The 19,170-nt window shown below is 38.7% G+C and overlaps 1 protein-coding gene across 2 annotated transcripts in view; it reads left to right on the top strand.

The window, feature by feature from the left end:
• The window catches only part of ACVR1 (activin A receptor type 1), a 146,091-nt gene that overhangs the window by 46,295 nt on the left and 80,626 nt on the right, over nt 1-19,170 (top strand). For both annotated transcript variants that reach the window (XM_049773122.1, XM_049773120.1), the window contains exon 2: nt 16,525-16,638. The gene's annotated coding sequence lies outside the window, so the exon portion shown is untranslated. The remainder of the gene's footprint in view (nt 1-16,524; nt 16,639-19,170) is intronic.

The following is a 19,170-nucleotide window of genomic DNA, read 5'->3' as shown; positions in this document are numbered from 1 at the left end:
GTTTGTATTAATTGTCAAGTAAGTTGCTTCCTAAGAGTTGCAATATCACAAATGATCGAAAAGCTGATGTTTCAACTTGTGCTGATGTAAATTAATCACAGGTGTGGAATCCTGAGGCTTGTGATGAAAAGACTGCTAACGCAATCAAATTCAGACATGTTTTATTATGTAGAATTAATCTGTAAAAAATGAATCCTGGTGCAAAACGATGTGTTCTAATTAATAGTCCCCTAAATTAAGAGGCTATAATTCCATTTGTAGACTAAATGTTTAAAGACACTTGAAGAGATTAAAAGTATAGAAAAACGTTTCTGTGTTGTGGTTACTCATATAAAATTAGTTGAGTAAGGAATCCAGAGATTTAAGTGTCAGAGATAATGGAGTCTTGGTAATAGCACATGCTTCTTGGAGCATACCCATGTCTATCCTTCTACGTCACCTCACACCACCTCCCTCAAGTGCATTTTGAATCAAAAGAGGATATTTCAAGAGAACTTCCTTAGACTTCAGATAGACTGCTTCCCAACCATGCTCTTCAGCCCTTGCTTCTTCAGTTTTATTTTCATTTGGCATTTGTTATGCCCCCTTTTTCCAGCATATTATTATTATTATTATTATTATTATTATTATTGCTTTTCTGGGGGCCACACCTGGTATCGCACAGAGATTACTCCTGGTTATGCGCTCAGAAATTGCTCCTGGCTTGGAGGACCATGTGGGATACTGAGGGATCGAACAGTGGTTTGTCCTAGGTTAGTACATACAAGGCAAACGAACGCCCTACCACTTGCGCCACCACTCAGGTTTCCCCAGCCTGCTTTATTTTAATTTTATGCCATTTGTCCTCAGTCTAAACGTGGTGGTAATTTGTCCTCACCTAATAGGGAGATGGTCGCTCTTTTATCTATCTTTTATAGATGGAAATTGGGATTCTGGGAGTACTATGCTCAAATTTTCAGAACCTGCAAAGCAACAGACTAATAGGTTTCATGCCTCAAATGGAATAATTCCACAGCCCTTGTTTTTTCCCAGATGTGTTAGTTGGGGTTCGAAGATAGTACAGAGAGTAAGGACACTTACCTTGCATGGGCCAACCTGGTTCTATCGCCAGCACTATTTATAGCTCCCAGAACATATCTAGGAGTGATCCCTGAGCACAGCCAGGACATAAAAGTATGTCTGTGTACTTAGTAGACACTGTAAAACTTGGGTTCATAGTCTAAATTGTATAGAAGTTGTGCTTTCAGACTAATTTGTAAAATAAACTTTACTGAATTTGTTCCTATACTTCTCCCTTTCATGGTGTATATAATACTGTTAATAAATCCATCAGGTGCACAAAGGTCACTACTGTCCATTGGAGTAATTTTTGTTTTGTTTTTGGCCACATTCGGCGGTGCTCAGGGCGGTGCTTAGGGCTTACTTCTGGCTCTGTGCTCAGAAATTGCTCCTGGCACGCTCTGGGGACCATATGGGATGTAAGGAATAGAACCAGAGTCTGTCAAGGTTGGCCATGTGGAAGACATACCATTGTGCTATCAACTCTGGTCCCTGGAGTAACATTTTTATCGCCCAAAATGAAACTTTCAGTATGAAGGGAAGTTGTAAAACTAAGCTCAAAGATTGGCTCCTGGGTCAACTAACCCTGTAGCTGGCACCTATGTTCTTACTTTGTTAGCGAATTCTCTAGGAAAGGACATGCTGAACCAATTTTGTTTTCTAAATGCAAATCCAATTTTGATAAATTCAGAAATCTCAGATTTCGTCTGCCCATTTGGATCACAAAAACAACAATGTATGAAACCTTTTTTCTCTAAATAAACCTTTTTTTTCCAAATGTTCTTACTGTTTCTAAAATGTATTAACCCCCCGCCCCCATTATTTGGACTGGGGCACATCTGTGTCCCAAGACTTCTAGGTCATCTTCATTGCAGGTCTGTTCAAGCACAATAAGTGAATCAATACCATCATGATTTGAAATGACTCATGCGTTAAGCAATTTCATGTGTAAACTTAAAATGATCACAGTCAGCAAGTGCTAATAACAGGCAAGTTTATTCCTTGCATATTACCCCCCCCATCTCTATAAAGATAGATTTATTTTAATTTGGGCTGTTGCCTTATTGATGCTTAATAAATTAACTTGAATTAAATTATATAGCAATTTGTGCATTTGCTCTTTTCTTCCCACTGTATAGTGTAAAAAGGTTAGGTTTGGGAAATGTGTTGGCGGGAGTGTGGAAGAACCATTAAGGAGACAGATCTAGGGGCTGCAGAGATAATATAGTGGGTAAGGCATTTGTCTAGCATGCAGCCTTCCCAAGTTCAATCCCCAGCATCCCATATTGTCCTCTGAACACTGCCAGGAGTGATTCCTGAGTAGTGCAGAGCCAGGAGTTATTCCTGAGCACTTTTGGGTGTGGCACCCTCACACCCCCTCCTAAGAAACGGATATAGATTTGTTACTGATGCTTAATAAGTTGAATTACATTATATAGCAATTTGTGTATTTGTTCTTTTCTTCCCACTGATTGGTGTAAAACATTAGGGTTGGCAAAGAGTTGGTGGGGTTGGGGAAGAACCACTAAAGATACAGATCTAGGGGCTGGACATATAGTATAGTGGGTAAGGCAGCCATATTGTCAGCATGCCATACTGTCCCCTGAGCACTGCCAGTTGTGTGTGCCGAGTAACCCCTGAGTATGGTTGTGTGTGGCACCAGCCCCCTACTTTCCTAAAAAAAGCGATACAGATTTGTCAGAGAAAGAGAAAACTCATCTTTTCCCCCATTTTGCTTCCCAACATCTTGGCAGAAGTCCTCTAGAAGTCCACCAGCCAAGGCAGTTCGTTCAGCCTGCACACCTTGGAAATAATTTTCTGGGGGGAAAAATACCCAACATTTTTTTGTAAAAGGAAGCATCTTCCTCTTTTACCCGTCATAAGATGGGATTAGCGTGGCATTTAAATGAAGATGATGATGCATTGGAAAAAGAAACACATCCATGTTTTTATCTGTAGTCAGTAGGAAACTGATTTAGTGTATACTTTAATTTATTCATTATTTATTTGTGTGAAAAAAGAAATGCTTTAGTATTTTCTTAGTCTATTTTAGGGTTGGGGAGGACCCCTCTTTTTTGTTTTGAACTGAAAGCCCTTACAACAGGGGTCTCAAACACAATTTACCTGGGGGCCGCAGGAGGCAAAGCCGGGGTGATCCTTGAGTGCAAAATCAATAGTAAGCCTTGAACATTGGGGGGTGTGACTCAAACAACTAAAACAAAACAAAACAAAACAAAAAAAGATTCCTCTAGGGCAGGGCCACAAAATGTTGTAAGGAGGGCTGCAAACCGCCCGTGGGCCACGAGTTTGAGACCCCTGCCTTACAACATTAAATGCAGGTCTACCTTTTTTTTCATTAACATAACTATTTCTCTTCTAATTTTGATTGTTCCTATTACCTTTAGTAGTTTCGTCTTAACTTTTAAATTCTTTATCATTGTTTATACATTCACCCATAAACATGTTAGGAACCTATTTTTTAGATGTCTGATATTTCAGGGATGAGAAAAACGGTTGCTTCAAGTTCTACTCACTAAGCAGAAAAATATAATTTGAGTTTAGTTTCTGGGCACATAAAATTTATCATATAATGTTTGTATCTGAGGGCTTGTAAGCTTGTAAGCATGGAGGCTTCAGAGGAGACTTGCTTCTATCAGGAGGTTTTGTAGCATTGGCACCTCTAAATAGAGAAAAGAATTTTAGGTATACCAATGCAGAGGAAGGGGGTACAAAAGATAATGTGTTCTTGGAGAGCTAGCAGGTAATTAGGGGTAAGTTACTTATGGGGTGGTGGCTAGATGAAGTTATAGACATTTTGGGCCAGATCTGGGAATTAGAGCTAAGTTACCCATGGGGTGATGACTGGATGAGGTTACAGACATTTTGGGCTAGCTCAGGGAAATCAGGAGAGTTGAGGTGGCTAAGTGACCACTGACTGCAACATCGGCAGATTAAAGATCCAGTAATAGATCATGGAGTGCTGCTGGTGGGGGGAATAAGGCGTGGGATAAAGGCAGTGCTGGACTTCTGACAGGAGTTTGTGTTTCTTGCTTTGAGATCAAGACTTATTTGTGGTTCAAAGGCCCTAAGAGAACTCAAGGAAGATGAGTTTAGAGTGGCAGGGGAATTGGACATGCTGAATCTAATTTTGTTCACTTGAATAACATGTTTTGAGAATCGGGACCATCTCTTGTCCCATGAGATTGTTCTTGAGAACTCTACCCCTCATCCTGTTCTCTGCTATTTGTTTTCTGCTTTTTTTGGCGTTCTCTCTCTCTCTCTCTCTCTCTCTCTCTCTCTCTCTCTCTCTCTCTCTCACACACACACACTCTATCTCTCTATCTCTCTCTGTCTCTCTGCGTGTGTGTGTGTGTGTGTGTGTGTGTGTGTGTGTGTGTGTGTGTGTGTGTGAAGAGTACTCAGTGACTACTTCTGGCTTTGCTTGGAAATCATTCCAGGGAACCATGTGTTTTGAACTGGGGTTAGTTGCATATAGGGCAAGCACCTAACTTGGTATTAGCATTTTCACCTACTTTTTTTTTTTTTTTGAGTGGGTTGGGTGCTATCTCAGTACAGGAGTCATTGGACAACTGTTTTCAGTTCAAGTGTTATCTTTTCTTGTTGGCATGATTTTTGAGGAATCGTGCTGACAGTAAGATGATTAAACAGAATCTTTGAGGTGGAGAAAAATTTAGTCATGAGGTCACTGTAGAACTTGGACCACCACTTTCAGGTTGTAGGGGAGAAAAGTTGCATGCTAGTGAGGGTAAGTAACTTCCCAGGGTCTCACTGCTGTGGTGTGGGAGTGTTCTAACGTATGAGTTCACAGTTCTCCCATTTGTTTCCCCTTGTAATAATTTTATCAAGAAAATAGTTTGGAGAATGATAAAGCTGTTCATTTAGTGCTAGACCCAGAGTCAATAGGATTCTTTCATTTTTATCTCATTGTTCATTGTCACTGTAATATATTATCTGGCAAGGAAGGAAAGCCACCCTGATTATTACTAAAAGATGATAAGATTCTGTTTCTTTTCAAGAGCTTTATCTGTTACCATATTTTACTCCATGATTGTTCCAGTATATAATCATCCACCCTGTTTTTAAAAATTTGTCTTATTTTAAAATATTATTATTGGGTTTGGCCATACCTGCTTGGCTATATACTCCTGTGCTCAAGGATCACTCCTGGTTGACTCAGGGAACCATATGGGATACCAGAGATTGAACTGGGTTGACTACATGAAAGACAAAAACACCTTACCTGCTGTACTATCTCTTAGCCCCCCTGTACCACTTTATAAAAAAAAAGTAATACCAGCACAAATAACTTTACAAATCATTTTTAATAAAAAGCTTTACCACATCCCACAACTGCCACCATGTAAACAATAGCCCAGCTTCACAGCCTCACTACTAATCTCAGGAACAATCAAGCCTCTAAAACTCACAAGTACACTGTTTTTCAGGCTGAAAGTGCCAGGGCAAACTTGGGAGAAGTTCCTGCCCTTCCAAAGCCCTAGCTGCAGTCCCTACACTGCAACTGCTGTCACACAAAAGGCCTCAGTTTACTACTTCAGATTAGTCTCTATAGAGACCCTAAACTGACGAAAATTCCAGGTACACTGGTTTTTGGTCTGAAAATTTTGGGTTCTTTTCAGAGTGGGGACTGGTAGTCTCACCCTTCCCCCCTGCTGGGAGCTCCAGTAGCTATATCGATATTCAAGATGCCAAGCCAAGCCCCTGAAAGTCATGGATCTAGTTCAATAGGTCCTGAAATTCCTGGAGTGTGAGGCTGCATAAATGGCCGCATGACACCTCCAAATTCATAATACTAACAGCCAAGTAGGAACATACTAAGTTAGATGGGAAAGTAGCTTAGAAGCCAACTAAATTTGGTTAACAAAAACAGTAACACAGAGGGCTCAACAAGTGACAATTTAGTAAATCTTCAGACATTCACTTTTAGACCCTACTTATGAAATATAACCATTGTCATAAATTTTTTTACTGAAGTATTTTTAAACAATTCCATTAGCCATTTTATTGTAACAACCAATATAAAATAAAAGTAATTTATTTTCAGTATTTTTAATTAAGCTATTTTAAAATAAATTACTTTTATATTTTTAAGGGGCAGATTTGGGAGAATGGAAAACTGAGGACAGTGGTGGAGGGAAAGTCACACTATTATGAGATTGCTGTTAGAACATGGAATGCTCGAAACAATTGTATTATGAACACTTTTGTAAACCACAGTGTTTAAATAAAGTTAAAAGAATAAAAGTAGGTGGGCCGGAGCGATATCGCAGTGGTAGGGCAGTTGCCTTTCACGCGGCTGATCCAGGATGGACATCGGTTCGATCCCCGGTGCCCCAGAGGGAGCGATTTCCGAGTGCATATTCAGGAGTAATCCCTGAGATTCACTAGTGTGGCCCAAAAATCCAAAATAAATAAAGTAGATTACCAATAACAAAAAGCTTCATTTAATGGTTGCATCCCCCTTTTTTGCAAGAAGAATAAAGGTATAAACTTGAAACAACTATTATGTAAAATATAGTAGTTCGTTATATAATTTATTACAGGTCTGGCAGTTACTTCTTTTTTTTTTTTTTTTTTTTTTTTTTGGTTTTTGGGCCACACCCGGCAGTGCTCAGGGCTTACTCCTGGCTGTCTGCTCAGAAATAGCTCCTGGCAGGCACGGGGGACCATATGGGACACCGGGATTCGAACCAACCACCTTTTGGTCCTGGATCGGCTGCTTGCAAGGCAAACGCCGCTGTGCTATCTCTCCGGGCCCTGGCAGTTACTTCTTATAAATGAACTGCTTGACTGGCATGATTATGGATGTAGGATATACAAATGCATACATACTCCATACTCAATGACAGCCACAAGAAAGTAAAAGACATCTAAGACATTCATTTTTCTTTCAAAATTTTTTGAGTAGATCTCTATGCTTATTTGTTATTTTTTTGTTTTGTTTGCAGAGAGGACAAGAGGTTTTCCATATAACCTTGAAAAGGTTGTAGGCAAATCTAAATGAAGCCAAACAAACAATTTGAAGAAGAATGCTGGTTGCTTTTTATTCAGCTTGTTCTTGTTGAATCATAATTATGTTATGTATTATAGCTATATATTTGGGTTGATTGCAGACAGAGACTTACAAAAGAGTATTGGCAGGATGGTTTTTAAAAATATCAGTTGTTTATTTTGATACCCTCCTCTTTTTTTGTTCCCTCACTGTGGAAATGTCGTAAGTTAATCATTTTGCAAAGTGTAACCTTGTTTAGTTAGTAGGTGAGCACCTTTTATATTCCTTTGGTTTTAAGCCTTGGGTAGAAAGGTAGCTCTGTGGTGATAAAGAAGTATTTATTACCAAGTTTATGAGGTGGAAATGTGAATGCTTTCAGTTTGTAATTTTAAGCTTCATTCATTACGCAAGTATTTAAATAATTCTGGCATGATTCTAGAGCAGACATTGGAGATTACAGTAAGGTGTTGGCTATACAGAACTCCTGCTTTCAAGAGGCTCCCCACTGAAGCTCTGCTAATTATCTGTCTATGAGGGTAAACAGACACAGGAACTCCAGAGTCAAGCTTAGGAAAAACAAAATGCCAGACACTCCATTAGAAAACTAGAAAATCTAGTCTGACCCAGGTGGGTGGCATCCCTGTGAACTCTTGTAAAAGTGCTTTGAGATCCTCACCTGATGAAAGCTTCCATAGTATTATGTGTGAGGGTAATCATCAAGGATTACCACATTGCTGGGAGAGAACAGAGAAAACATGGATGTCTCATGGTAATGTAGAGTGCTGATGTGCCACAGGAATGGAGTTATATACATGAAAGCCAAACCGAACAGCCTGAGAAAGAGGAGCTAATTACCAGTGAGGTTGAGCTCTGTTCAGAGTAGTGGTATTGAGCGAAGGACAATTTCACCAGTCTCTACTCAAAATGCTGTCATTCCTTATAGAGATTTTGAGATTTAGATTTAGGTCCAAAATAGCTACTTGTATATTGGACTGGTTGTGTGTCATCCCATAGTTGCTTTGACAGACTCAGTAACTGGGTGTTGACCAATAGGGTTTGAAAAATAACCAATAACTCTAGTAAGAAGTGAATATAGAAAATTAAGAGTGTTGGGCCCAGAGAGATAGCACAGCGGTGTTTGCCTTACAAGCAGCTGATCCAGAACCTAAGGTGGTTGGTTCGAATCCCGGTGTCCCATATGGTCCCCCATGCCTGCCAGGAGCTATTTCTGAGCAGACAGCCAGGAGTCACCCCTGAGCACCGCCTGGTGTGACTCAAAAACCAAAAAAAAAAAAAAAAAAAAAAAGAAAAGAAAAGAAAAGAAAAGAAAAGAAAATTAAGAGTGTTAATTGATATTTTTTATTTTCTAACTTTTTTTTTTTTTTTTTTTTTGTTTTTGGGCCACACCCGGTGACGCTCAGGGGTTACTCCTGGCTATGCGCTCAGAAGTCGCTCCTGGCTTGGGGGACCATATGTGACGCCGGGGGATCGAACCGCGGTCCGTCTCCTAGGCTAGCGCAGGTAAGGCAGGCACCTTACCTCGAGCGCCACCGCCCGGCCCCTATTTTCTAACTTTTTTCTTTTTTTCGTTTTTATTTAATTTTGTTCTCTTAACTTTTGAAGAAAAACTGACATACAATTTCCGAGTGTAATATAATGACTCATTTTAATATATTGTGGTTATTACAATAAGTCGTATCTTAGCAACTTTCATATTTGCAGTATATCAGTTATGATATATCTTTTTGGTTTGTTTATATCTTAAATACTTATATTAAAAATATTTTTACCCAACTCCAAACTGTTTGTAATCCTGATGCTTAAAGATATTAATTTAAAATATTTTTAATATAAATATTCATTACTCATTATAGTGAATGAATGTGAAGCTTGCCTCATTTGATCTATTTCACCAGTTTTGTCCTTAATACAGGCTTGTTCTTTTGTTATAATTATTGGATTTTTTTGTCTCTGATTTTAGCCTAGTTAGTGGTTTTGCTTCAGAGAATCTAGATGAGAGTGAAATCATGGAGGATTTGTCTCTCTCTGTCTTTTTTCACTTAACATAAAACTCTCAAGGTTCATCCATATTTGCACAAAAGTCAAGAATTCTTTGAGGTGTCAGAGAGCGATAGGGCATTTGCTTTTCGTGCAGCCTATCCAGGTCAGATGGTGGTTTGAATCCTGGCATCCAATATGGTCCCCTGTGCCTGCCAAGAGGGATTTCCGAGCACAGAGCCAGGAGTAACCCCTGAGTGCTGCCGGGTGTGACCCAAAAACCAAACCCCTCCTCCCCAAATTCTTTGTGTGCATGTGTGGTACTAAATAATATTTAATCACATATATTATACATACAAATATAGACATTTCTCAACATTTTAGCCAGTGACAAACTGCATATCCAATGATGTCTATACCCATGTGCAATGATGCCTATTCCCAATAGACTACGCCATATAATATAGGTGTGAAGTAAATTGTATTTTTTAGGTTTTTGTAACTACACTTGTTTGCACACACAGAACCACTGAAGTGCTCAATTCTGAGTGTAGCACATTGCTCTGCAGTGCATTACTGTACATAAATATTTGGACAAATATTTAGTAAATGCACTGTGATTTTATATATACATACATACTGCATATACATGCGCACATAAGCTCATCAGTGAGCAGTTAAATTGTTTTTATAACAATCTAACTGTTGTAAAAAAAGTGCTGAATTGATCAGAGGGGTACATATATTTTTTTTCAAATTAATGTTTTCATTTTCTTTGAAAAGATTTCTCTATCAAGCTACAATCTGTAAGACTCTGAAAGGTCTGCTATGCAATCTGTAATGTCATTTGACCATAAATATGACATCTGTTTCTTTCCCAAACTGGTTAACAAATGATACCTTTGGGCCTTACTTAGGGAAGTCAGGAATGAAAAAGAAAGGGTTGGGATGGAGAAGGAAGAGAGAAAGAGAATGAGTTATGCTGGCTACTTAGGAGTGAGGTGTGGGTGTGTTTCTTCATCCTTGTCTGTCTGTCTGTTACAGAATTTTCCCTTCCCTGAAGTCACACCTTCCATCTACTGAGGAGTTGACTAAGGGATTTTCTATTTTAGTCTGTAGCCTTCCCATCTGGTGTCTGGATTTCTTCTAAGCTGCCAGCAGCGGGGAAATGAGTATGAACTATTAGTCTTTCATGTTCTCTCCTTTCAGGATTCCCTGTAGAACCCTCGATAATATTTATCTAAAACTTGCTAATTTTATGAGTCAAAACGGTCAAGTCTCAGCAATTTCATATGATTCAACCTAATAATTCATCCCTTATTATTCTATCTTCATCACTGTCTCCTCTTCTGACAGCTGCTCCTTAAATATTGAGTTTATATTAAGAGCTGTTTATTAGCACCTACTGTATTTTGTGTATGTCACACATGGCAACCCAGCAAGGAAGTTTCAATGTCCATTTTGCCTGTGGGAGACTGCTCGGACAGTTGGCTGAGGTCATGTGCCCAAGATGGGCAGGCTGGGTTTGGTGCAAGATTCTATTTGGTTTGAGCCTAGAACTCTCCTGATGCTTTTACAGGCTTTGTTCCCTTGGATTTGATCCTTGTTCTTTATATTTCTGGCACAAGTAAATGAGTCTTTGGCAGTTAGACTCCTCCAAATGGGATTTAGGTGGGTCACCAGACCACACTAGATGAGTGAGTTTGAGATTTTAAATTTTAAGTAGGTTATGTTCAGAAATGTAGTCTTGGACTTAATGACACTCATTACAGTCATAGTGTACACTGAAAGTTCTCTCAATCAGTTTATAAATTTTGGAAGAGGAAGGTGCTTTGATATTTGGGCCTTAAATCTGTTGGTTATAACAGAAGCATTAAATCTTTATTCTTTCTGTTTTTTGGCTATTCTCTATAGCGAAGAGACAAATCATCTTTTCTTTCAAGCATTCTGGAGACTTTATTTTTCCTCCTACATAGAAGAATTGTTCAAGTCTTTTTTTTTTTCCCCTCTATTCATTAACCTGCTGAATGTGATGCCTCATCTTGGAGATGAGCTTGGAGAAAATTTGGTATCCATGATTTTTGTGGAAATTTGTGTTTTTTCTAAATTCTTGAAGAAATAAGGTAAATAGGAAAACATTGCAATTTTCCTGTTAGAATGAAAACAATACAGAGATATTGGCAGGTAGAAGAATCTGCTAAAATCAGGCTGAAAGTGAGGAAAGAAAAGTTTGCTCAAGTTAGTTGAAGACTAAGCTTAACATTTCCTAGAGCCAGGGCAGACTAGGAGCCTGCAGGACAAAATTGGTCTTGATTGCTTGTTGCTGTTGCTATGCTATAAATGTGTGTTCATGGCCCTGCCTGCTGCTACTCATGAGTCATTCTTGCAAATAAAATAAATATAAGTTTATATGCATAATATGTTGTATACAAGTCCTGTGAGTGGGATTCCAGGAAAAAAGTTTCTGAAGCAAAATAAGCATTTTAGTTGGCAGATTTCACTGTGACACTTTGTAGAGAAGTTACCTTCCTTTGACTGGTGTACAGGTTATTGCAGAGGTCAACACACTTTTTTTCCAAAGGGCCAGATAGTAAACATTTTAGACTTTGCAGACCATATGGACTTGGCCACAGCTATCAGCTCTGCTGTTTTAGTGTGAAAGCAGCCATAGAAGATATGTGAAATGAACAAGTGGGGCTGTGTTCCAGTAAAACTTTTATTTACTAAAACAGACTGTGGGCTGGATTTGGCCCATTATTGGCATACTACCCAATAATGTTACCGGCATTTTCCAGTATTTGAATATTTGTTATAGGTTAAAGTTCCTTGAAAATGCTAACAAGTTTATTTCTTATTTCAATCATGTTTTATATATCCATATGAGAAAACATGTTTGGAAGTTTATAAGGATAGTTTATAATTTGGGGAATTCTGGAAAAATTCCTGGTAATTTCTTTTCCTCATTACCAAATCTCAAGTTTTTAAAATGACTGGAAAATCCAAAACACCTAAAGAAGGGAATCTGCCCTACGCCCATATTCCTCTTCCTGATTCACCCAGGGTTTCTCTTTTCTTTGACTTCATAGTGCCCTTTAGTGTTCAGTACTTGAGGACTAGTGACATATCATCTTCCTCTGAAAGACTGGGATCTTGGGGACTGTCACATCCCCAGTGCTTTTCTCCAGAATCATGTGTAGAGCTTACCTGTCTTTTCTACATATTTGAATATTTGGAGAAGATGATTTTTTCAGATTTTTTGCCATTAATTGTGCTTGGTTGAATCAGTATTTTTTTTTAGAGCCAGAACAAGAGAACATTTGTAGTATCAGGCAGATGATTTGTGTTACTGTCATGGTTTGGTGCGCTTTATGCTTTTCCTACCATGCTGCTTTAGCACTTCAATTATTTTAAGAGGTAGGAAACAGGAATCTGAACTAAGAATATCTACTCTGAGCTTTTAGTTTCAATGCTTACATACAGTTAAGATATAGTTTAATTTACTGGTAATTGAGAACATAGATTTTTGGAGTCCACAAGACTTAATTGATTCGTGATTTTGTCACTTCTTTTTTTTTTTTTTTTTTTTTTTTGTGGTTTTTGGGTCACACCCGGCAGTGCTCAGGGGTTACTCCTGGCTCCATGCTCAGAAATTGCTCCTGGCAGGCACGGGGGGACCATATGGGACGCCGGGATTCGAACCGATGACCTTCTGCATGAAAGGCAAACGCCTTACCTCCATGCTATCTCTCCGGCCCCGATTTTGTCACTTCTTAAAGAACATAGTATTGGGGACTACATTTAATTAACTGATCTAATGTTATTTTTAATCTTTGAAATGGGGATAATATGCCCTCTTTTTTATTTTTTGTTATTAGGATTAATTTAAATGATGTTAAGTATGTGGTTATCATGGTTCTGGAACAGAGGGCTCGCAAAATGATAGTTGGTATCATTACTGACTTTCAGAGGTGGGAGGTATTTACCTCAGTTCTGGGCTAGGTAACATACCCAGAGGTTAGATGGTTTGTGTAAGATCACATTAAGTAGGAAAACTGGATTTGGCTGTTTTTTTTTTTTTTTTTCTCAAAATTATGTTCATGTTATTATGTGCTGCTTCTTTATAATTTGAGTTAACAGTAATTTAGAATACACCTGGGTTAATTTGGTTTTGGGGACTGGGTGGACAAAATGGTGTCTTGAAAGAGCAAGCTCTGCTGTACTTGGAAACAACAGTGCCAAGAAACCAGTGAAACAGTGGAGAAAACCTGTCATTTTTGCCCACTGCTTAGCTGCTGTGTTGACTGCTAAGAATTATATTTTTTTAAAGTCTATTTATGCTTCGGTCTTACTCAGGTTCTATGCAAGTTGGGGGCTGGAGCGATGGCACAGCGGGTAGCGTGCTTGCATTGTACGTGCCACCTGGAATTTGATCCGCTGGTATCCCATATGATCCTCCAAGCCCACCAGGAGTGATTTCTGAGAGCAGAGCCAGGAGTAACCCTTGAGTATTACCAAGTGTGCACTACCCCCCCCCAATAAAAAAACTCTGCACACTTCTTAAATTCTTAAGAATTGAATCGAAGAAAAATGTACTATGATGATAGGCTGGAATTCATATTCGGGGCAGGAGTGATAGCATAGCGGTAGAGTGTTTGTCTTGCACACTGCTGACCTAGACAGATCTAGTTTAGAGCCCCAGTGCCCCATATGGTCCCCATGGCTGTAAGAAGCGATTTCTAAGTGCAGAGCCAAGAGTAACCCCTGAGTTCTTCTGGGTGTGACCCCAAAAACTTAAATGTTATTTTCTTAGTTTGTTGTGCTTTATGCTTTGCATGGCATGATTGACTGGCAATAATTCAACTTTCATAGCTAAGCAAAAGAGTTGACTGACTTTAGAAAAAGTTTAGGGCAAGTTTTGTGATAAGTTGCTAGAACTTGCTATAGCAATGCTTATTTTATAGTACCAATTTTAATGGGTGCACTGACTTCCATTTTTAAAAATACTCTTGGGTTTTCTGAACAGTACCTTCAGATTATACACCAACCTTGCTTATTGGTCTGATATTCAATTGTGGGGAGATAGGCTCTGACTTGCATATTTGGATAGTTCAGAATTGTTTCTGCATATTAGATTCCATTTCACAAACCTGTTCTTCCTAGCAGTGAACCACAGTTCTGACCTAAACTCAGTCCATGTATTACCTGAGAACTTGCTGAATCACATATAAATAGTAAAGTTATGTTTGGTTAAGAGACTTGGTTTTTTTTATCCATACCTTTAGATGGTGTGCTTGATATGAGAAAAGAGGGAGGCAGATTACTGAAGAAGAAGAAAAAAGAAAATTATGTTATTCCTTATCTGTGGTGGGTGGGGTCCATATATGGCAGTGCTCAGGGCTTATCCCTAGTTCTGTGCTCAGGCAATCATTTGTGGTACCTAGGATCAAATTAGGGTTATGGTCAAAGCACTTACATGCAAGGCAGATACTTTATCTTTAGTACTATCTGTTCAGAAATATGCAATTCTTGTCTAGTTTTTAATTCATTTGAAATCAGTTCTAGGAGGAGGATTAAGTGCCAGGTTGAGTGAAGGCCAGAGAGATAGTACAGTGGGTAGAGTGCTTGCCAGATTTGTAGACCCAGATTTGTTCCCTTGCATTCCTTCTGATCCCCCAAGCCCAGCATTTAGGGTCAGAGAGATAGAATAACCTGTAGAGAGAACATACTTACATGTAGCCAACCAGGTTTGATTCCTGGCATCCTATAAAGTCTACCAAGCCACCACTCCCTGAGCTCAGCCAGGAGTAGGTTTTGAACACTACTGGGTATGGCACAAAGCAACAACAAAAATGTCAGGTCGAAAATAAATGCTGGAAAACTTGGAATAAAGAGTTCTGAAATTACTAAGAATAATTAGAGAAAATTGAATAGAGACAGAAGTGCCTGGGCATGGTTTTTAAGGATGATAAGGAAGGAATTACATGCAGAGGTAGTGATAGGGCTGGGCAGTTGGAAGCGAAGTATAAGCACTTTTGTAAATTAAAAGTGTAAGTTGGTTTCTGATTTAAAAAAAGAGAATCAGTAATGTGTCCATTTCCAAAAGAAAATGTATTTTTGAATTTTCTTGTAATCTGGATACCCCCAGACAATGTATATAATTTACAAACATGGTTTCTTCTGAACAGGGTGGCTTAGCACAACCCCCCCAATGTTGTTATTCTTTGGCAGAGGAAAAAGCAAGTTGAGTGTAAATCTGCCAAATTTCTCTGGCCTCAGCATTTGGAAAATACCAGGATTTCAACAGTTTGCTCTGAAACTCAAGGCCTGTATGTAGATGCTATTCAGCTGATGAGTTTGTTTTTGAGGATGTCCACATTGAGAATGCTTCTTGTATTCCTTCACATTATTAAGTGATGGCTGAAAAGGTCAGATTTGTGTGTGTTGCGTGCGTGTGTGAGATTTGCGTGTGTAGTTTGTGTGCCTTTTCCATGTCTAGAGTTTCTTGTTAAAATTGTTTGTGAATTTCAATTTAAGCTGAAGTTAGAAAGGTTTTGATGTTATTTGCCAAGCATTTCCCTTGAATTTCAAGGTTGATAAGATTTTCCTTTCAGTAATTATTTAGGAATGCTGTCTTTTGGGCTTGTTTTTGACTTCCATTTATTTACATCAAAGTTTTCTTGGCAAAATGTTCTTTGAGGTTAAAAAAAGTTGCTTTTTGCAAAAGGAATGATTTCTTCTGTGTTTTGTGTTACTTAACTGTTTCAGTGGGAAAATTTGGTTTTAATAAAAGTTTCCTCTTCCTTTGGCAAATGTTGATGTTTTTAAAATCTTCCTAAAGGAAAAAGCAGCTCTGGGTGGTTTTGTTTTTTTGTTAGTTCTCTGGAGCCCCTTCCCTTCCTGCAGCATGGACCTTCCCTGCTATTGTTTTTGGAGCCTTTGAACTCAATCTCACCAGGGCTGGCAATGGTGGGTGAAAATGAACCAAGCCCAGATTATTTCAGGGTGGAAAGGAATTGGCTACACTGGGACCTCTGCTATCTCTAGGAGTGGTCTAGTATTCAGAGAGAAATTTTTATTTTATACATATTGACTTGAACTTTCTGTTTTGTTTCCAAGTGCACAAGTAATTGCTACGTGCAATTTTTTGTTTGTATTAGAATGGGCTAGACTCTAAGGAACTTAAATTTGATTACCAATTATTGATCTTACTGAGTTTAAGTGTCAGAAAAATCTTTAAAGACCAGTTTAGACCTATGACCTCAGTGTAATGTCTATGGTGTTTTCCCACCCCTCCCTTTCTTGCATCTGTTGTAAAAGGGCTTTAGTTTTAGTCCCAATGGAAAGGGATTTCTATAGTGTACACTTCCTTTAACCAGCACATTCACACCACAGTTTTATTTTGCTTAGCTGGTTTTCTTTCTTGTTCCCCTCTGCAGCTTGATCCGCTTGTGAGCATTGCATTGCACTGCAAGAACTGCTGGAGAATTCGTGAAGGAGAAGCACACTGCTTCAAGGACTGCGGGAAGCTATGCCCCGGAGCCAGCTCTAAGGTAGCTGAGTCAGCTTTTACCCGGGAACTCTTAGAGCCACCTTGCCAGAGCACACAGTAGAACCAGTTCAACAGATCTCTTTTTATGCTATATGACAAGAGAGCAGAGCGACATGGCAACTTTAGGTAGCAGTGATGATTCTGATGATTTATATGAATTGAATATAAGAAAGTTAGGACCTAGCCTAATAGTTCTTAGTTGTCACATTGCCTTGGAGATAGGTTTTGTTTTTGCTTTGTTCTGGTTTTGAGGGGTTGATCTTGACTAACTCAAGTGTTCAAATTTTACCAACACTACCTCCATATAAAATTGTCTGTCACCATTTTTCATTGAATAGAGCTAATACATCCCCTAGTCCCACTAAATAAACTTTAGGACAATTTGAGGATCACAGCTAAAATCTAGCATAAAATATAGAAAGTTATTTGTAATATATACCTTGTACCTACATGGATCCTCCACTATTACAATCCTCCCTGGTATGGTGCCTTTCCCATAAGGAAAGAACCTACCTACAAACATGGTTATATCATCCAAGGTCTATAGTTGACTGTGGGCTTCACTCAAGGTGTTATGCATTCTGTGGTTTGAGACTGGAGGGGTTTCACTGATCAAAACTTTCTTTGTGTTTCACCTATTTGTCTCACCTGCCAGTGTCCAGCACTATCACTTCCTTATAGTCCTAGATCCCCAATCCCTGGCAACCACTGGCCTTTTCACTTTCTTTAGAATTTGACCTTCCTAGCGCTAGTTTTATAATATGTTCCCCATTAGTTAATTTGAAATCGCTGTATAGAAGTTCAGCTGTAGAATGAAAAGCTATTAAAGTTGTGTTAAGTAAGCTATTGGGATAATGCAAATACTTGCCTTAGAATAGAGTCTGTACAAGGTTTCCGTGCAGGAAGGCCTGGATTTGCTGAATGATGGTAGGCATGTCTTTTCTTTCTGAGTTAAGTGTTACCTAGCATTACTCAGACATGCTCAAGGACTTTCACGTAGAGACAGAGTAAAGTCTTTGTTAAGACCTGCCAGGGATGGTTTGTGCAATCTCTTTAGGATTAGTACTTTGGGAGAAGGTCTTTAGTAGCTGTTAAGTGCTTTCCTTTTTTAAAGGAAAATCTAATTTGTTATTTAAAAAAAAAAAAAAAACACTTTTCTCCTGGGCTAGAGAGATAGTACAATGGGTTAAGTTCTATCCTGAGTGCATACAACCTCAGTTTAACCCCTGTTTAACATAGTCCCCCATAGTTTAACATAGTCCCCACTTCACCTGGGATTGCCATGTAGGACTAAGAACGTTTCCTGAGCACTGCTGGGTATTTCTGGTGGTGTTCAGCTCTGGAGAGCCTGACAGTCACTTATTTGGGCCCTAGCCCTGAATTCTTGACTGGCTCAGAATCACTGGGAGGGAACCCTGGGTCCTCTGAGCACTGTTTAAGAGCCCCCCCCCACCAAAGAAAGGCCCTCTCTTCTCGCTCCTTTGATTAATAATTAGGAACACACACACCTTTTCATGTATAAGCAAAATAGATATGTTAGTTATGTTTCAACATCGATGGGGCATGGCAACACATTTTGTTTCCCATATTTTACCTTCTCGTTTTATTATGTACATTTCTTTTAAGCATAAATTTTCTTGTTTAGCAGAATTTGAGTAGAAGTAACATCTGCTTATTGTTCCTTATTCTCTCAATGTCACATAACCATCAGTCAATCCTCAAGTGATGGGTTAGAATGCAATTTAAAAAAGGATGGGTGTGGGAACCCAAAGAACTCTCCCATTAAGGAAAAACACACTATGACTGTTGACCTTGGATTTTGGTCAATGAGAATGTGATTTTATTTTCCAGGCAGTTCATGCACAAGTTAGGACTGTTGCTGAGGTGTCTGTTATGTCAATTTTTTATATTTTGCAGGCCGGAAAGGAACTTCTTTGGTCCTTGACCTTGTTAATAAGTTAGCATAGCTGTTAGTTCTGGCCTCCATCCTTGAAGTATTTTGAGATACTTTCATTCTTGTTTATAGTGCAGGAGACTGAATCAGTTTAAAGAGAAAGTGATGAATTAAAAGATGGAATTAAAAGGCTGACCGTATTTCGCATATATATTTATTTGAGAGAGCAAGTTGATGATTTTAGTTAACTGTTAATCCTTAGATTCTTAGTTATAAAACAGGCCTAAATGGTTTAGTAGTTTCTTGTTGTGGTTAGTGAGACTCTCTAGAGAAGTTTTCAGATATCTGGGATTGGAATGGTTATTTGAATTTTTGTTACTTTATAATTATTTTTCTCAGAAAGGGCATATAATTGATTTGCACAAGATGAATGGCATAAAATAAGTATAAAGTGGAAAACAAGTCTCCCTGCTTCCCCTGTCCTCTTAGTTCCCAGTTACTTTTCCAAAAGTTACCATGAACAGTACGCATGGAGACTTCAGTATTAATGTACCAGCACATAACCTGTAAATGAATATCCTTATTTTTACATGAATGATAGAAAGATACACTGCCTTGTACCTTTTATTCATGAATTTT

Source organism: Suncus etruscus, chromosome 5 (genome assembly GCF_024139225.1).
Source record: "Suncus etruscus isolate mSunEtr1 chromosome 5, mSunEtr1.pri.cur, whole genome shotgun sequence".
In the NCBI taxonomy this organism is placed as follows: domain Eukaryota; kingdom Metazoa; phylum Chordata; class Mammalia; order Eulipotyphla; family Soricidae; genus Suncus; species Suncus etruscus.
The sequence above is the reverse complement of the archived record's forward strand: the minus strand, read 5'-3'. Positions and strand labels throughout refer to the sequence as shown.